Source organism: Cervus elaphus, chromosome 20 (assembly GCF_910594005.1).
Source record: "Cervus elaphus chromosome 20, mCerEla1.1, whole genome shotgun sequence".
NCBI classification, from domain to species: domain Eukaryota; kingdom Metazoa; phylum Chordata; class Mammalia; order Artiodactyla; family Cervidae; genus Cervus; species Cervus elaphus.
In genome coordinates this window covers 106,316,524-106,332,998 of record NC_057834.1, presented here as the reverse complement: position 1 = coordinate 106,332,998, position 16,475 = coordinate 106,316,524, and positions in this window count along the sequence as shown.

Here is a 16,475-nt window from a genome sequence, read left to right as displayed (position 1 = left end):
TGATCAAACTCAGGTGGAAGTTAGAAAGCAGGTTATTTCATTAATTTATTCATATGGACCGGTTTCCTTGATCATGTGGTACAGAATTGTGGATATGGAGGAGAAACAGATGATATTCAATACATTATACATGTTCAGTTCCACCTTTAGAGTACTGGTGAGGATGTCTGGAGAAAAGGGTTACATCAAGTAGAATGCCAGTTCTTGGGTATTGATATTATTTAGGAGAATAATGTAACTACTAATAAGAGAAAATATTTATTGACAACATACTCAGTTGTAGATATGAACTGAGAGCTTGCTGTGTCTGATATCACGTAAGTTCTCTCCTTTAAACAATATTCTAAAGGATTCTAGAATTTGGTCTTTTGCCAACTTCGAAGCATTTTCCTCAATATAGGAAGAGTTAAACTTCCTGAGGGATCCTTTCATATAGCTCTATGTATTATATTTTAGTGTCTGTAGAACAAAAAAGGAAAACCAATAGGTAACTTTATATGTGAAGAATTCACATTCAATCAGCCATAGTGAGGATATTAAAAGATTTAGAATTACTAATTACCAAATCAAAATGGATACTCTTTTGCAAATGCCTTAGTTACCTCCTGATTCTCTCTTAGATTGGGTACTTGTTAAAGGTCCATTGGACCTAGGAGGCAGAATGTGAAAGATACAAGGTGTTGAATAGCTCCCATTTCCTTCTTAAAATATTCTTAAGCAGAAAGGCTATTCCCAAAGAGAACCAGAAGGGACTGACCTATTTATGAGAATGAATTGATTTGTCCACCTGAGACACATGTTTCAAACCACTCAGGCCACTAAGGTTGGGTATGCAAATAAGTTCTTTCAGAATTCCTCAAAGTTACCCAAAGTAAACTTGAAAAAGTTCACAAATTTTAACAAAGTTAACAATGACTTTTTCCAGATCCATGACATCAAATATACTAATGTACTTAACATCCAGGAAGTCTAATCTTTGTTGGAATAAATGAAATGCCTAAAAGTATTAGGGAAGTCTAGACCCCAAATTATGCTTTGAATTAAGGAATGATTAAGCTATAAATTGTGCTTGCAAATTATTCATTGAGTGCCTTCATTTGACAGATGAGAAAATCGTGACCTAGAAAAGGAAAATGACTTTTTCAAGGTCACAACACGAGTTAGTGACAGAGTTATGATCAGTAGTTTTTATAGCCAGTCTTTGGGCCTATGTTCCTTATAGTTATATTATACTGTCTTCCAGAGACATAGACAGAAAGACTAGCAGTTTGAGAGTCCCTGAAGGTTACTCAGTCCATGAGAGAAAGAATATTTACCATTTCTCCCATAACATAGAGGGAAAAAAATCCCGTGTTAAAGAAATCAATTGGGAAAAAAAGTACAGGAGAAAAGGAAAGGTCTTAAAAAAGTCTAATCTGTCTATACCTTAAAAAGGAGAGTTTATAACACAACGTTGTAAAGCAACTATACTCCAATTAAAATTAATTTTAAAAATGTCTAACCTGTGTGATCTTTGACATCACCAGGTTGTTTAGCTTCATGGAATGTGAGCAAGATACTCACTTCTGAGACTATCTGTAATCTGGGTAAATGATCGAACCTCTAAGATATGTTAAGGAATTTAATCAGCATATCATACTTTACAACACTAATTAAGTGAAAAGTGAATAAAGGGAGTCCAGGTACTGATAATTGTTGGACAACTTCATTTTTCAAGAGTCATTCAACTGACCCAAACAACTGATTCTCTACTTTTCTTGAGCAGGCATGGGAATCTTGAGTCTCAGACTCCCAGCTTTCTCAAGACCCTACTATATGAATTCAGCTTTTGAAAAAACAAAATTCAACTGTGCCCCCTTTTGAACCACCATTTTTCCATTTAACTGAATAGGATCCAACTGAGTTTACCTGAGCTGTGTTCCACGTACAGTTTCCAAGAAGCTATTGACTCTACTAGCTGTTATTTGCCTAACATCAATTGCCACCTGAGGCACAAATATAGGGACTCTATGTCTGATGTCACCAGAGGTGAGAAGCATTTACTTCTTTTCATTAATAGCTAATATCTTGTTTTTCTTTATATATTTGTTATTTTTGTTGAACATGAAGTCATTTTCTATTCCCATGAAATTCTCCAAGAATGTCCCTGACCATTCTTCCTATAATCAACACTCCCAGTGTATTTTAGGTTGGTTGGGATTGACAAAGTCAACTTACATATTAAAAATGTTCAGTCTAATGGGAAACAGTTTAATGGGACAAGAATACTGCTAGGATGGAGAATCGGTGGGTTCCCCTTCTATTTCAGATTATTTCTGTTTCTAGTTCATTCTGCCTGAACACTAGTACTTATGGAAATTTTGTGGGATAGTTAAGCAGTTTCTGAAATACCTAATAGAGTGACACTGCTACATTTTGAGGGAGAAAAATAATGCCCTTTTTAGTACACACTTTATTTTGAGCCCATGCCAATTATCTATTCATTTCATTTCCAGTTCTGTTCATGGCATAGAGAAACATGCATGCATCCATGCTTAGACTAGAGGCCATGATGAGTATCAAAGTTCAGGCTTATTTCTCTATGGAGATTAACCAAGGATTGAGGCATATCAAAAAAGACAAGGGCAGGGAAATAAGTTGCTTTCAATATGGAAATTTGGCCCAACAGTGAATCCAGGGTGAGTGACTTGTCATATAAGCCTACAGAAAGACAATCTGGGTTTTGTCTATTTGTACATTTAGAATGAAAATAAACATATCCTAGAAATCTATGAAAATTGATATGACACACTATTGAAAATCCCTCGAAGGTACCCAAGTTACCCCAGATGACCATAACAGTTCAACTGTGCCCAACTCATGTATTAAATTCATAGCATTCTTTTTTTAATTTTTATTTTTTTAAATTATGAGAGTATCGGGAGGAGCCAAGATGGCGGAGGAGTAGGACGGGGAGACCACTTTCTCTCCTACAAACTCATCAAAAGAATAACTGAATGCAGAGCAAACCTCACAAAACAACTTCTGATCGCTAGCTGAGGTCATCAGGCGCCCAGAAAAGCAGACCATTGTCTTCGAAAGGAGGTAGGACAAAATATAAAAGATAAAAAGTGAGACAAAAGAGCTAAGGACGGAGACCCGTCCCGGGAAGGGAGTCTTAGGCGGCCTTGCTTGGGCTAGGGTCCGGGCCTGAGGGCCCTGAGGACAATCAGAGGGAGCTTCTGTGAGGTGCCAACTTGAACTGTGGGAGACCAAGAGAGAGAAAATTAACCGGCCAGAACACACTGCCGGCCGTTCGCAGAACAAAGGGACGGAGAAAGTCCCAAGAAGAGGTCGCAGGCTGCGGACCCGCCCAGCCCCGCCGGAGGCAGGAGGCAGGGGGGAGGGGAAGGTCGCTGCGAGACACAGGGCGCAGGCACCCGACCGGCGCGGGCGGGGACTGGGGCTGGGGACGCGGAGGGCGGAAGGCACGCGCACCCGACTGGCGACAGCGGAAACTGAGACTGGGTCCGCGGAAGGGAGTGAGTGTGCCACACCTGGGGATAGTGCGCCCATCAAGCCCCTCGCTGCCTGGACCGCTCTGACGGGGAAGACACAGAAAGCAGGCGCAGCTTTTCCTTCCGCGCTTTTGTGTAACACCCGAGGGCTGGAACCTGGCGCAGCGCGGGGCGCGCTCCATGTGGAACAGCCGGGAGCCTGAGCAGCGCAGACGGAGAAAGCAGCGTCAGCCCCTCCCGGCAGCGCCAGCCCGCCCCCGCAGGGCCAGCCCCTCCTCGCAGCGTCAGCCCCGCCCCGCAGCGTCAGCCCCTCCCCGCAGCGTCAGCCCCGCCCCGCAGCGCAAGGAACTAGCTAACTGAATAAGAGCCCACCTCCGCCCGCCTGTGTCAGGGCGGAAATGAGGCTCTGAAGAGACTGGCAAACAGAAGCCAAATAAACAAAGGGAACCGCTTCAGAAGGGAATGGTGCAACAGATTAAAATCCCTGTAGAAAACACCGACTTCACCGGAAGGGCCCTGTAGATATCGAGAAGTGTAAGCTGGAACGAGGCGCTATCTGAAACTGAGCCGAACCCACACTGACCGCAGCAGCTCCAGAGAAACTCCTAGATATATTTTTACTTTTTTTTTTCTAAGTAAGGAAAAAAAAAAAATTTTTTTTTTCTTTTTATATTTTTTCTTTTTTATTTTTTCTCTTTTATTTTCCTTTAAAATTCCCTATTACTCCCCCATTACTCCTTAACTTTCATTTACATAGATTTTTACGATTTTTTTAATTACGGGAAAAAAAAATTTTTTTTTTTTCTTTCTTTCTTTTTTTTTTTTTTGTTTTTTTTTTTTCTTTTTCTTTTTTTTTCTTTTTTCTTCTTTTTTTTCCTTTCCGTTTTCTCTTTTATTTTCTATTTTTCTTTTTCTCTTATTTCTTTTAAAGTCCTCTAGTACTCCTCTACTACTCTTCATTATACTATAACCTTACCAAAAAAAAAAAAAAGAAGCCCTGTCTTTAAACCGAAGATTATTCTCTCCCAATCTTGACTCTCTGTTTTCTACCTCAGAACACCTCTATTTCCTCCTTTCCCCTTCTCTTCCCAATCCAATTCTGTGAATCCTTGTAGGTGTCTGAGATACGGAGAACACTCTGGGAACAGACAGCTGCGTAGATCTGTCTCTCTCCTCTTGAGTCCCCCTTTTTCTCCTCCTGCTCATCTCTATCTCCCTCCTCCCTTTTCTCCTGTTCATGTAACTCTGTGAACCTCTCTGGGTGTCCCTAACAGGGGAGAATCTTTTCGCCATTAACCTAGAAGTTTTATTATCAGTGCTGTATAGTTGGAGAAGTCCTGAGACTACAGGAAGAATAAAACTGAAATCCAGAGGCAGGAAACTTAAGCCCAAAACCTGAGAACACCAGAAAACTCCTGACTACATGGAACTTTAAGCAATAAGTGACCGTCCAAAAGCCTCCATACCTACACTGAAACCAACCACCACCCAAGAGCCAGTAAGTTTTAGAGCAAGACATACCACGCAAATTCTCCAGCAACACAGGAACATAGCCCCGAATGTCAACATACAGGTTGCCCAAGGTGACACCTAACACATAGACCCATCTCAAAACTCATTACTGGGCACTCCATTGCTCTCCAAAAAGAAGAAATCAAGTTCCACGCACCAGTACACTGACGCAAGCTTCCCTAACCGGGAAACCTTGACAAGCCAATCGTCTAACCCCACCCACTGGGTAAATCCTCCACAATAAAAAGGAACCACAGACCTCCAGAATACAGAAAGCCCACTCCAGACACAGCAATCTAAACAAGATGAAAAGGCAAAGAAATACCCAACAGGTAAAGGAACATGAAAAATGCCCACCAAGTCAAACAAAAGAGGAGGAGATAGGGAATCTACCTGAAAAAGAATTTAGAATAATGATAATAAAAATGATCCAAAATCTTGAAAACAAAATGGAGTTACAGATAAATAGCCTGGAGACAAAGATTGAAAAGATACAAGAATTGTTTAATAAAGACCTAGAAGAAATAAAAAAGAGTCAATTAAAAATGAACAATGCAATGAATGAGATCAAAAACACTTTGGAGGGAACCAAGAGTAGAATAACGGAGGCAGAAGATAGGATAAGTGAGGTAGAAGATAAAATGGTGGAAATAAATGAAGCAGAGAGGAAAAAAGAAAAAAGGATCAAAAGAAATGAGGACAACCTCAGGGACCTCTGGGACACTGTGAAACGCCCCAACATTCGAATCATAGGAGTCCCAGAAGAAGAAGACAAAAAGAAAGGCCATGAGAAAATACTCGAGGAGATAATAGCTGAAAACTTCCCTAAAATGGGGAAGGAAACAGCCACTCAAGTCCAAGAAACCCAGAGAGTCCCAAACAGGATAAACCCAAGGCGAAACACCCCAAGACACATATTAATCAAACTAACAAAGATCAAACACAAAGAACAAATATTAAAAGCAGCAAGGGAAAAACAACAAATAACACACAAAGGGATTCCCATAAGGATAACAGCTGACCTATCAATAGAAACCCTCCAGGCCAGAAGGGAATGGCAGGACGTCCTGAAAGTAATGAAAGAGAATAACCTACAACCTAGATTACTGTATCCAGCAAGGATCTCATTCAGATATGAAGGAGAACTCAAAAGCTTTACAGATAAGCAAAAGCTGAGAGAATTCAGCACCACCAAACCAGCTCTTCAACAAATGCTAAAGGATCTTCTCTAGACAGGAAATGCAGAAAGGTTGTATAAACGTGAACCCAAAACAACAAAGTAAATGGCAACGGGACCACACCTATCAATAATTACCTTAAATGTAAATGGGTTGAATGCCCCAACCAAAAGACAAAGATTGGCTGAATGGATACAAAAACAAGACCCCCATATATGCTGTCTACAAGAGACCCACCTCAAAACAAGAGACACATACAGACTAAAAGTGAAGGGCTGGAAAAAAATATTTCATGCAAATGGAGACCAAAAGAAAGCAGGAGTCGCAATACTCATATCAGATAAAATAGACTTTCAAATAAAAGCTGTGAAAAGAGACAAAGAAGGACACTACATAATGATCAAAGGATCAATCCAAGAAGAAGATATAACAATTATAAATATATATGCACCCAACATAGGAGCACCGCAATATGTACGGCAAACACTAACGAGTATGAAAGAGGAAATTAATAGTAACACAATAATAGTGGGAGACTTTAATACCCCACTCACAACTATGGATAGATCAACTAAACAGAAAATTAACAAGGAAACACAAACTTTAAATGACACAATGGACCAGCTAGACCTAACTGATATCTATAGGACATTTCACCCCAAAACAAGCAACTTCACCTTTTTCTCAAGTGCACACGGAACCTTCTCCAGAATAGATCACATCCTGGGCCATAAATCTAGTCTTGGAAAATTCAAAAAAATTGAAATCATTCCAGTCATCTTTTCTGACCACAGTGCAGTAAGATTAGATCTCAATTACAGGAAAAAAATTGTTAAAAATTCAAACACATGGAGGCTAAATAACACGCTTCTGAATAACCAACAAATCATAGAAGAAATCAAAAAAGAAATCAAAATATGTATAGAAATGAATGAAAATGAAAACACAACAACCCAAAACCTATGGGACACTGTAAAAGCAGTGCTAAGGGGAAGGTTCATAGCATTACAGGCTTACATCAAGAAACAAGAAAAAAGCCAAATAAATAACCTAACTCTACACCTAAAGCAATTAGAGAAGGAAGAAATGAAGAACCCCAGGGTTAGCAGAAGGAAAGAAATCTTAAAAATTAAGGCAGAAATAAATGCAATAGAAACTAAAGAGACCATAGCAAAAATCAACAAAGCTAAAAGCTGGTTTTTTGAAAAAATAAACAAAATTGACAAACCATTAGCAAGACTCATTAAGAAACAAAGAGAGAAGAACCAAATTAACAAAATTAGAAATGAAAATGGAGAGATCACAACAGACAACACTGAAATACAAAGGATCATAAGAGACTACTACCAGCAGCTCTATGCCAATAAAATGGACAACTTGGATGAAATGGACAAATTCTTAGAAAAGTATAACTTTCCAAAACTGAACCAGGAAGAAATAGAAGATCTTAACAGACCCATCACAGGCAAGGAAATCGAAACTGTAATCAAAAATCTTCCAGCAAACAAAAGCCCAGGACCAGATGGCTTCACAGCTGAATTCTACCAAAAATTTAGAGAAGAGCTAACACCTACCTTACTCAAACTCTTCCAGAAAATTGCAGAAGAAGGTAAACTTCCAAACTCATTCTATGAGGCCACCATCACCCTAATTCCAAAACCCGACAAAGATGCCACAAAAAAAGAAAACTACAGGCCAATATCACTGATGAACATAGATGCAAAAATCCTTAACAAAATTCTAGCAAACAGAATCCAACAACATATTAAAAAAATCATACACCACGACCAAGTGGGCTTTATCCCAGGAATGCAAGGATTCTTCAATATCTGCAAATCAATCAATGTAATACACCACATTAACAAATTGAAAGATAAAAACCATATGATTATCTCAATAGATGCAGAGAAAGCCTTTGACAAAATTCAACACTCATTTATGATTAAAACTCTCCAAAAAGCAGGAATAGAAGGAACATACCTCAACATAATAAAAGCTATATATGACAAACCCACAGCAAGCATCACCCTCAATGGTGAAAAATTGAAAGCATTTCCCCTGAAATCAGGAACAAGACAAGGGTGCCCACTCTCACCACTACTGTTCAACATAGTGTTGGAAGTTTTGGCCACAGCAATCAGAGCAGAAAAAGAAGTAAAAGGAATCCAGATAGGAAAAGAAGAAGTGAAACTCTCACTGTTTGCAGATGACATGATCCTCTATATAGAAAACCCTAAAGACTCTACCAGAAAATTACTAGAACTAATCAATGAATATAGTAAAGTTGCAGGATATAAAATTAACACACAGAAATCCCTTGCATTCCTATATACTAACAATGAAAAAACAGAAAGAGAAATTAAGGAAACAATACCATTCACCATTGCAACAAAAAGAATAAAATACTTAGGAGTATATCTACCTAAAGAAACAAAAGACCTATACATAGAAAACTATAAAACACTGATGAAAGAAATCAAAGAGGACACAAACAGATGGAGAAACATACCGTGTTCATGGATTGGAAGAATCAATATTGTCAAAATGGCTATTCTACCCAAAGCAATCTATAGATTCAATGCAATCCCTATCAAGCTACCAACGGTATTTTTCACAGAACTAGACCAAAGAATTTCACAATTTGTATGGAAATACAAAAAACCTCGAATAGCCAAAGTAATCTTGAGAAAGAAGAATGGAACTGGAGGAATCAACCTGCCTGACTTCAGACTCTACTACAAAGCCACAGTCATCAAGACAGTGTGGTACTGGCACAAAGACAGAAATATAGACCAATGGAACAGAATAGAAAGCCCAGAGATAAATCCACGAACCTATGGACACCTTAACTTTGACAAAGGAGGCAAGGATATACAATGGAAAAAAGACAACCTCTTTAACAAGTGGTGCTGGGAAAACTGGTCAACCACTTGCAAAAGAATGAAACTAGAACACTTTCTAACACCATACACAAAAATAAACTCAAAATGGATTAAAGATCTAAATGTAAGACCAGAAACTATAAAACTCCTAGAGGAGAACATAGGCAAAACACTCTCCGACATAAATCACAGCAAGATCCTCTATGATCCACCTCCCAGAATATTGGAAATAAAAGCAAAACTAAACAAATGGGATCTAATGAAACTTAAAAGCTTTTGCACTACAAAAGAAACTATAAGTAAGGTGAAAAGACAGCCGTCAAATTGGGAGAAAATAATAGCAAATGAAGAAACAGACAAAGGATTAATCTCAAAAATATACAAGCAACTCCTGCAGCTCAATTCCAGAAAAATAAATGACCCAATCAAAAAATGGGCCAGAGAACTAAACAGACATTTCTCCAAAGAAGACATACAGATGGCTAACAAACACATGAAAAGGTGCTCAACATCACTCATTATTAGAGAAATGCAAATCAAAACCACAATGAGGTACCATTACACGCCAGTCAGGATGGCTGCTATCCAAAAGTCTACAAGCAATAAATGCTGGAGAGGCTGTGGAGAAAAGGGAAACCTCTTACACTGTTGGTGGGAATGCAAACTAGTACAGCCACTATGGAAAACAGTGTGGAGATTCCTTAAAAAACTGGAAATAGAACTGCCATATGACCCAGCAATCCCACTTCTGGGCATACACACTGAGGAAACCAGATCTGAAAGAGACACGTGCACCCCAATGTTCATCGCAGCACTGTTTATAATAGCCAGGACATGGAAGCAACCTAGATGCCCATCAACAGATGAATGGATAAGGAAGCTGTGGTACATATACACCATGGAATTTTACTCAGCCGTCAAAAAGAATTCATTTGAACCAGTCCTAATGAGATGGATGAAACTGGAGCCCCTTATACAGAGTGAAGTAAGCCAGAAAGATAAAGAACATTACAGCATACTAACACATATATATGGAATTTAGAAAGATGGTAACGATAACCCTATATGCAAAACAGAAAAAGAGACACAGAAATACAGAACAGACTTTTGAACTCTGTGGGAGAAGGTGAGGGTGGGATGTTTCAAAAGAACAGCATGTATACTATCTATGGTGAAACAGATCACCAGCCCAGGTGGGATGCATGAGACAAGTGCTCCGGCCTGGTGCACTGGGAAGACCCAGAGGAATCGGGTGGAGAGGGAGATGGGAGGGGGGATCGGGATGGGGAATAAGTGTAAATCTATGGCTGATTCATATCAATGTATGACAAAACCCACTGAAATGTTGTGAAGCAATTAGCCTCCAACTAATAAAAAAATTAAAAAAAAAAAAATTATGAGAGTATGATACACAATTAGAGGAGACTTGAAAAATACAGAACAAAGTTACATATAACTCCACTACATATAACAGTTGTTTTTTTTAAGTAGATAAATTGTTTTTTTAGTTGAAGTTTCAGTATCAAACTCTCAAAAATTAATAGAAAACTCACAGCATTCTGAAAGCTCATTTTTTAGCCATGAATTTATACACTTTTTAATATTTATAGTCACTGTACTGAAGAAGAGCTATGATAAAGATTGGGGAGGCCTATTCAAATACAGTTTAATAACTTTAATTCGTATTTGACATAGAATCAAAACTTCAAATGAGGTGAACCGAGAACAATGAGAAATGACAGATTAAAAAGTATATAAAGTTTTTTTTTGACTGATTAATTGACTTATTATAATATCCAATAAATATTAAATGCTTACCAAGTTTGATATACTATATCCATTGGGTGAGTAAAACATGATCCATTCTCTTGTGGAATACACAATCCAGTAGTCTTCAGAAAACATTTATAACAATAGTATGTAAGGGGGAGCTATATGCTTTTTTGACCATACTTCTAGGTAAAAATAAAATAAATTTTAGTATAAACTCAGAGGTCCCTCAAGAGTGCGTACTCCTTAAACTGTCCCTTTGCCACCATTTTGCATCAAATGCTTTCCTTGTTTTAAAGATAAAAAAATATACACCAACTATTTAAATAAATTTTTGTATGTTTATTTTCATGCCATTGCTGTTTAATTGTAGAAGAAATTTATTTTTTGGGTAGAATTACATAAAGTGTATTATAATTTTTATTTCTTGATTTTTAAAATAATCATGGATATCTAAACATGTTTTTATATCAATCAGAAGAAAATTCCCAAGCATTCTCTATGGATAGTTGTATTGGTTCTTTCTTTTCCAAATAATATTAATTACCTACAATAACTTATTTAAGTGTCAGCTTGATATGCCTGTTTTATTTCATGAACTCTTACTGTTATATACAGTTTCTAAAAATTTGGTCACTTTCAGCATTATATATTTTTGCAAACAGGATCCTGTGACTCAAATTTACTATAAAAGTTGATCTAGTCCAATGGGCAAACCAAGAGCAATGACAAATGAGAAGTAGAAGGGAACTAGTCAGATAACTCTACCTCATTTATCTTTTGGGGGATTTCTTTAAGTTGAAAAATTTCCTTGTAAACCTTCCCAAGAAGTCCTGCAGGTCAAGCAAACGTATTTGACAACAAGCTGCAGTTAAGTCTTACTGGCTTATTGAGAAAAAGAGGGCAATGTCCTAAAATATATTGCATTGCTTCTCATATTTCCTTGCTCATTTCCCCTTTTCTTTCTTATCTTCATTTCTCTAGGCTTGCTTCTTCTAAATAAAGTGTCATCACTTCAATCCTTGACTCAAGCACTGCTTTATAGAGAAACTTGGCTAAACCAAGAAATGATTCTAGAGAACAAGAGTTTAACATTGTATTGCCGGCTTGTTTAGAAGCAGTAAAACCTGTGGCTGGAAGTAAGCTACTATGCATTGCAATCACTTAAGTTTTTACATGCAGGAAATTGGGGTTGTGCAGTTGGAGGGCAAGGCGTTGGGAGACCAATGAGTTGTATCCCTTTATTGATGTGGGAACATCATTTGTTCCCAAACAATTGATGTGGGTTTGTTTCTTTAATAAAAGCTGTGAAATGAGGTGCTTTAGGTAGCATGATAGACCTAGTTTTAAAAAAAGGAAAAGCAAAGGAGAATCCATTTCAACTTAAGGAAGAATGTAAAAACTGAAAGGTTTCTATTAAATCTCTAATGGTCAGTCTTCTCTCCTGCACTTTCAGGGCATACTCATGATGAAAATCAGGCCCAGGAATGGATTATAAGGGTATTTGAGCTATAAAAGGGATTGGTGCATAATCTCAGGAGGTCTGCTATGCCAAAGACTTGGCTTTATAGAAAAAAAAAAATCTATGAGAGAAACAATGAACATTACCTGGGAGAAAATCAGACTTCCCATACAGGAGTACTCATATTGGCAGTGTACATTAAAAATGAAATAATTATACATTTAAGTCAAGGTTTTCAATTACACTTAAATTTACTCCCCAAAAGCAAAATAATTATCAATATCAATAATCCTAACATCTGGACATAAAATGGAAGAAACATTTAATAACCACTTTGAGGCCAGTTTAAGGTTTAATCTTGTTTGGGAAGAACTGGGGTTGTTCTACAGTAAAAAGCAACAAACTACTGATATATCCTACAACATGGATGAACCTTGAAAACATTATGCTATGTGAAGAGTCCAGGCACAAAAGACCATATGTTGTACAATCTCATTTATATCAGATCTATAGAGAAAAGGCAAATCTAGAGAGACAGGTAAGGAAAATAGTGGTTGCCTGGATTATAGTGGTGAGAATTCAGGCTGATCACAAAGAAGCATGAGAGATTTTGGAGTGATGGATCCAAAACCAGATGGAGGTGATGATCACACAATTCTGTAAATTTACTAAAAGTTATTGGAATGTACATTTAAATGAGTGAATTTTATGATATGAAAATTAAGCAATATTAAAGTTGTTTTAAAAAAAAAAAAAGAGTAGAATCATGAGACCTGCGGTGGTAACATTTGAATAAACAAATCTGAGATTCTTGAGTCCACAAATTCTCTTGAGCAGCACCTTCATCTTTTCAATATTCCCCCTTTCCTGGAAGACCATGTATCTATTTAGTCTTAAGCAGGTACATTATAAAGTGACTACCTCAAGAGTCACCTGTACCACCTGTCCTTAACTCTTGGCTAATAAGCAGAGGTAGGTCTCGGCACAGCCCTGATAGAAAAGTACAAGCCTAACTCTGAAAAGAAAAATCCTTAAGCCAAAGAAATCCTGTGTGTGTGTGTGCTCAGTCACTTCAGTCATGTCTGATTTGTGAGACTGTATGGACTATAGCCCTCCAGGCTGCTCTGTCCATGGGATTCTCCAAGCAAGAATACTGGAATGGGTTGCCATGCCCTTTTCCAGGGGATCTTCCTGACCCAGGGATCAAACCTGCATCTCTTAAGTCTCCTGCATTGGTAGGCGAGTTCTTTATACCACTAGTACTACCTGGGAAGCCCCAGGATTTGTCTAATGTGTATCAGGAAAAACAGAGGAGAATAGTTGGGATGTGCAGATCTCTATGTTTCACATTCGGTGCCACAAGACAGCATCCCGTGCAGGAGGACAGATGCTCTATGCCTAGGATGTCAGCTGTTTTCTTTCCTTAATAACCCAGAGTTCGTGCAATTAAAAGATAGACCATGGTGGCAGATATGTAGGTTAAGCACCAGCTCAACAATTTAAGCTCCTCCTCCTCAAGGCTGCTCTAACCATCATCACTGCTAAATGAAAATCTGCTAACAGAAAATATCAAGGAACAATTCCTCAAGGAGCCAAGCAGATTTGTTAGCAGATCATAACATCAAAAGTCTTTTGCTATTTATGTTTTACTGGAATGAACACATATTCCAGATAGTAGTTTGACCTCCTTTCCTATAGAGCTGTTCCCATCAGTGCCTTCTGAAAGCTTACAGAAGTCTCATCTACTGGTTTGAGTCCAATACATTGCCTCTGATGAAGAGACCCATTTTATAGCAAAGGAAGTGTGATGTGTGATAGTGGGCTCGTGCTTATGGTTTTATTATATACCCTATCATCTAGCAACAGTGAGGCTGACAAAAAAAGTGGAACAGCCTGTGAATGCTCAGCTAAGGCACTGGTGGTGGGGTGATGTTTGCAGGGTGGGATGCATGCGTGCTAAGTTGCCTCAGGTGTGTCTGACTCTTTGCGACTCTGTGTACTGTAGCCCACCAGGATCCTCTATCCAAGGGATTTCCCAGGTAAAAATACTGGAGTAGGTTGCCATTACCTTCTCTAGGGGATCTTCCTGACCCAGGGATCGAAACAAGGATCCAGGAAACCCCAGGTGGGATACTGTCTTTCAGAATGTGGCTTATACTTTGAACTGGTGGTATTTTGTCCTATTTAACTAAAATACATGGCTCTGGAAAACAAAGGGTGAAAGTGAAAGTGGCCATCCCAACTCTCATGCCCTCTGATCCACTTGCAGAATCTGTGCTTCCTTTTCTGTAATCTTAGTCTCTGTCAGATTACAGAACCTAGTTCTATGGTGGGGACAAATATTTTTCCAGAGGATAAAGTAGGGCTCTACTTAACTGGATGCTGTAACTACTACTGAGTCACTTTGGACTCCTCATATGTCATTAGACCAGGAAGCTAAGAGGAGCATTACTGTCCTAGCTGTGGCAATTTAATCTTCCTGTCACTATCAGGAGAAAGGATGACTGCTATACTAACCCAGAGGAGTCACTGGGGTACCTCTTCATATTTCCATGCCTGGTAATGGTCAACTATAGCAAACATGAACAAGAACAGAGCACTCAGTTGCTATCTCTTAGGTATTAAATTTTGAGTCACCCCACTAGGCAGATAACCCAGACTAACTAACATGCCAGCCAAGAGTGAGGGGAATCCAGGATGGAAAATTGATAAAGTAGTTGAATGTCAATTTGTCCGTTTAGACAAACTATAGGAATAGGCTGTAGCTTATTGTACAAACTCTATTGCTTTCATGTTTAAGGGTATCACAAGTGGCCATAATATTGAATGTGAAATATTGGACGTTCCTCTCAGAGAAGGAGTGAGAACACCTTCATGTATTTTTTTTTTTTTTCCTAAAGGTATTTATCATAATCCTGGAGATTCTTAGGACAGGAGACAATAAATGGATCTGAGTGGTGCAAGAGGCTGTCAGTGTCCATATTAAACTTTCCTTTGGAGTTCAGTGTTTTTCTGGCTGGATTCACCAGTCCCTGTTTGAACTTTGCTGATCAATTCCTATGGTTGTGTTGCTTTCACCAGATTCTTGTGAATCCATCCCAGATGCTCGCAGTAAGCTCACACTTCAACTGGCTCCCAGCAGAGAGAAAATTTATATCTATCTAGTTCAGTTCAGTCACTTAGTTGTGTCCAACTCTTTGTGATCCCAAGGACTGCAGCATGCCAGGCTTTGCTGTCCATCACCAACTCCCAGAGCTTGCTCAAACTCATGTCCATCAAGTCATTGATGCCATCCAACCATCTCATCCTCTGGTGTCCCCTTCTCCTCCTGCCTTCTATCTTTCCAGAATCAGGGTCTTTTCAAGTAGGTCACTTCTTTGCATCAGGTGGCAAAAGTATTGGAGTTTCAGCTTCAGCATCAGTCCTTCCAATGAATATTCAAGACTGATTTACTTTAGGATTCACTGTTTTGATCTCCTTGCAGTCTAGGGCACTCTCAAGAGTCTTCTCCAACACCACAGTTCAAAAGCATCAATTCTTTAGTGCTCAGCTTTCTTTATAGTCCAACTCTCACATCCATACATGACTACTGGAAAAACCATAATTTGACTAGATGGGCCTTTGTTGGCGAAGTAATATCTCTGTTTTTTAATATTCTGTCTAGGTTTGTCATAGCTTTTCTTCCAAGGAGCAAATGTCTTTTAATTTCATGGCTGCAGTCACCATCTGCAGTGATTTTGGAGCCCAAGAAAATAGTCTGTCAGAGTTTTTGTTGTTTCCCCATCTATTTGCCATGAAGTAATGGGACCGGATGCCATGATCATAGTTTTTGAATATTAACTTTTAAACCAGCTTTTTCATTCTCCTCTTTAAATTTCATCAAGAGGATCTTTAGTTCTTCTTCGCTTTCTGCCATAAAGGTGGTGTCATCTGCATATCTGAGGTTATTGATATTTCTTCTGGGAATCTTGATTCCAGCTTGTGCTTCATCCAGCCCAGCATTTCACATGATGTACTCTGCATACAAGTTAAATAAGCAGGTGACAATATGCACCCTTGATGTACTCTTTTCCCAATTTGGAACCAGTCTGTTGTTCCATGTCTGGTTCTAACTATTGATTTTTGACCTGCATAAGATATCTCAGGAACAGGTGAGGTGGTCTGGTATTCCCAT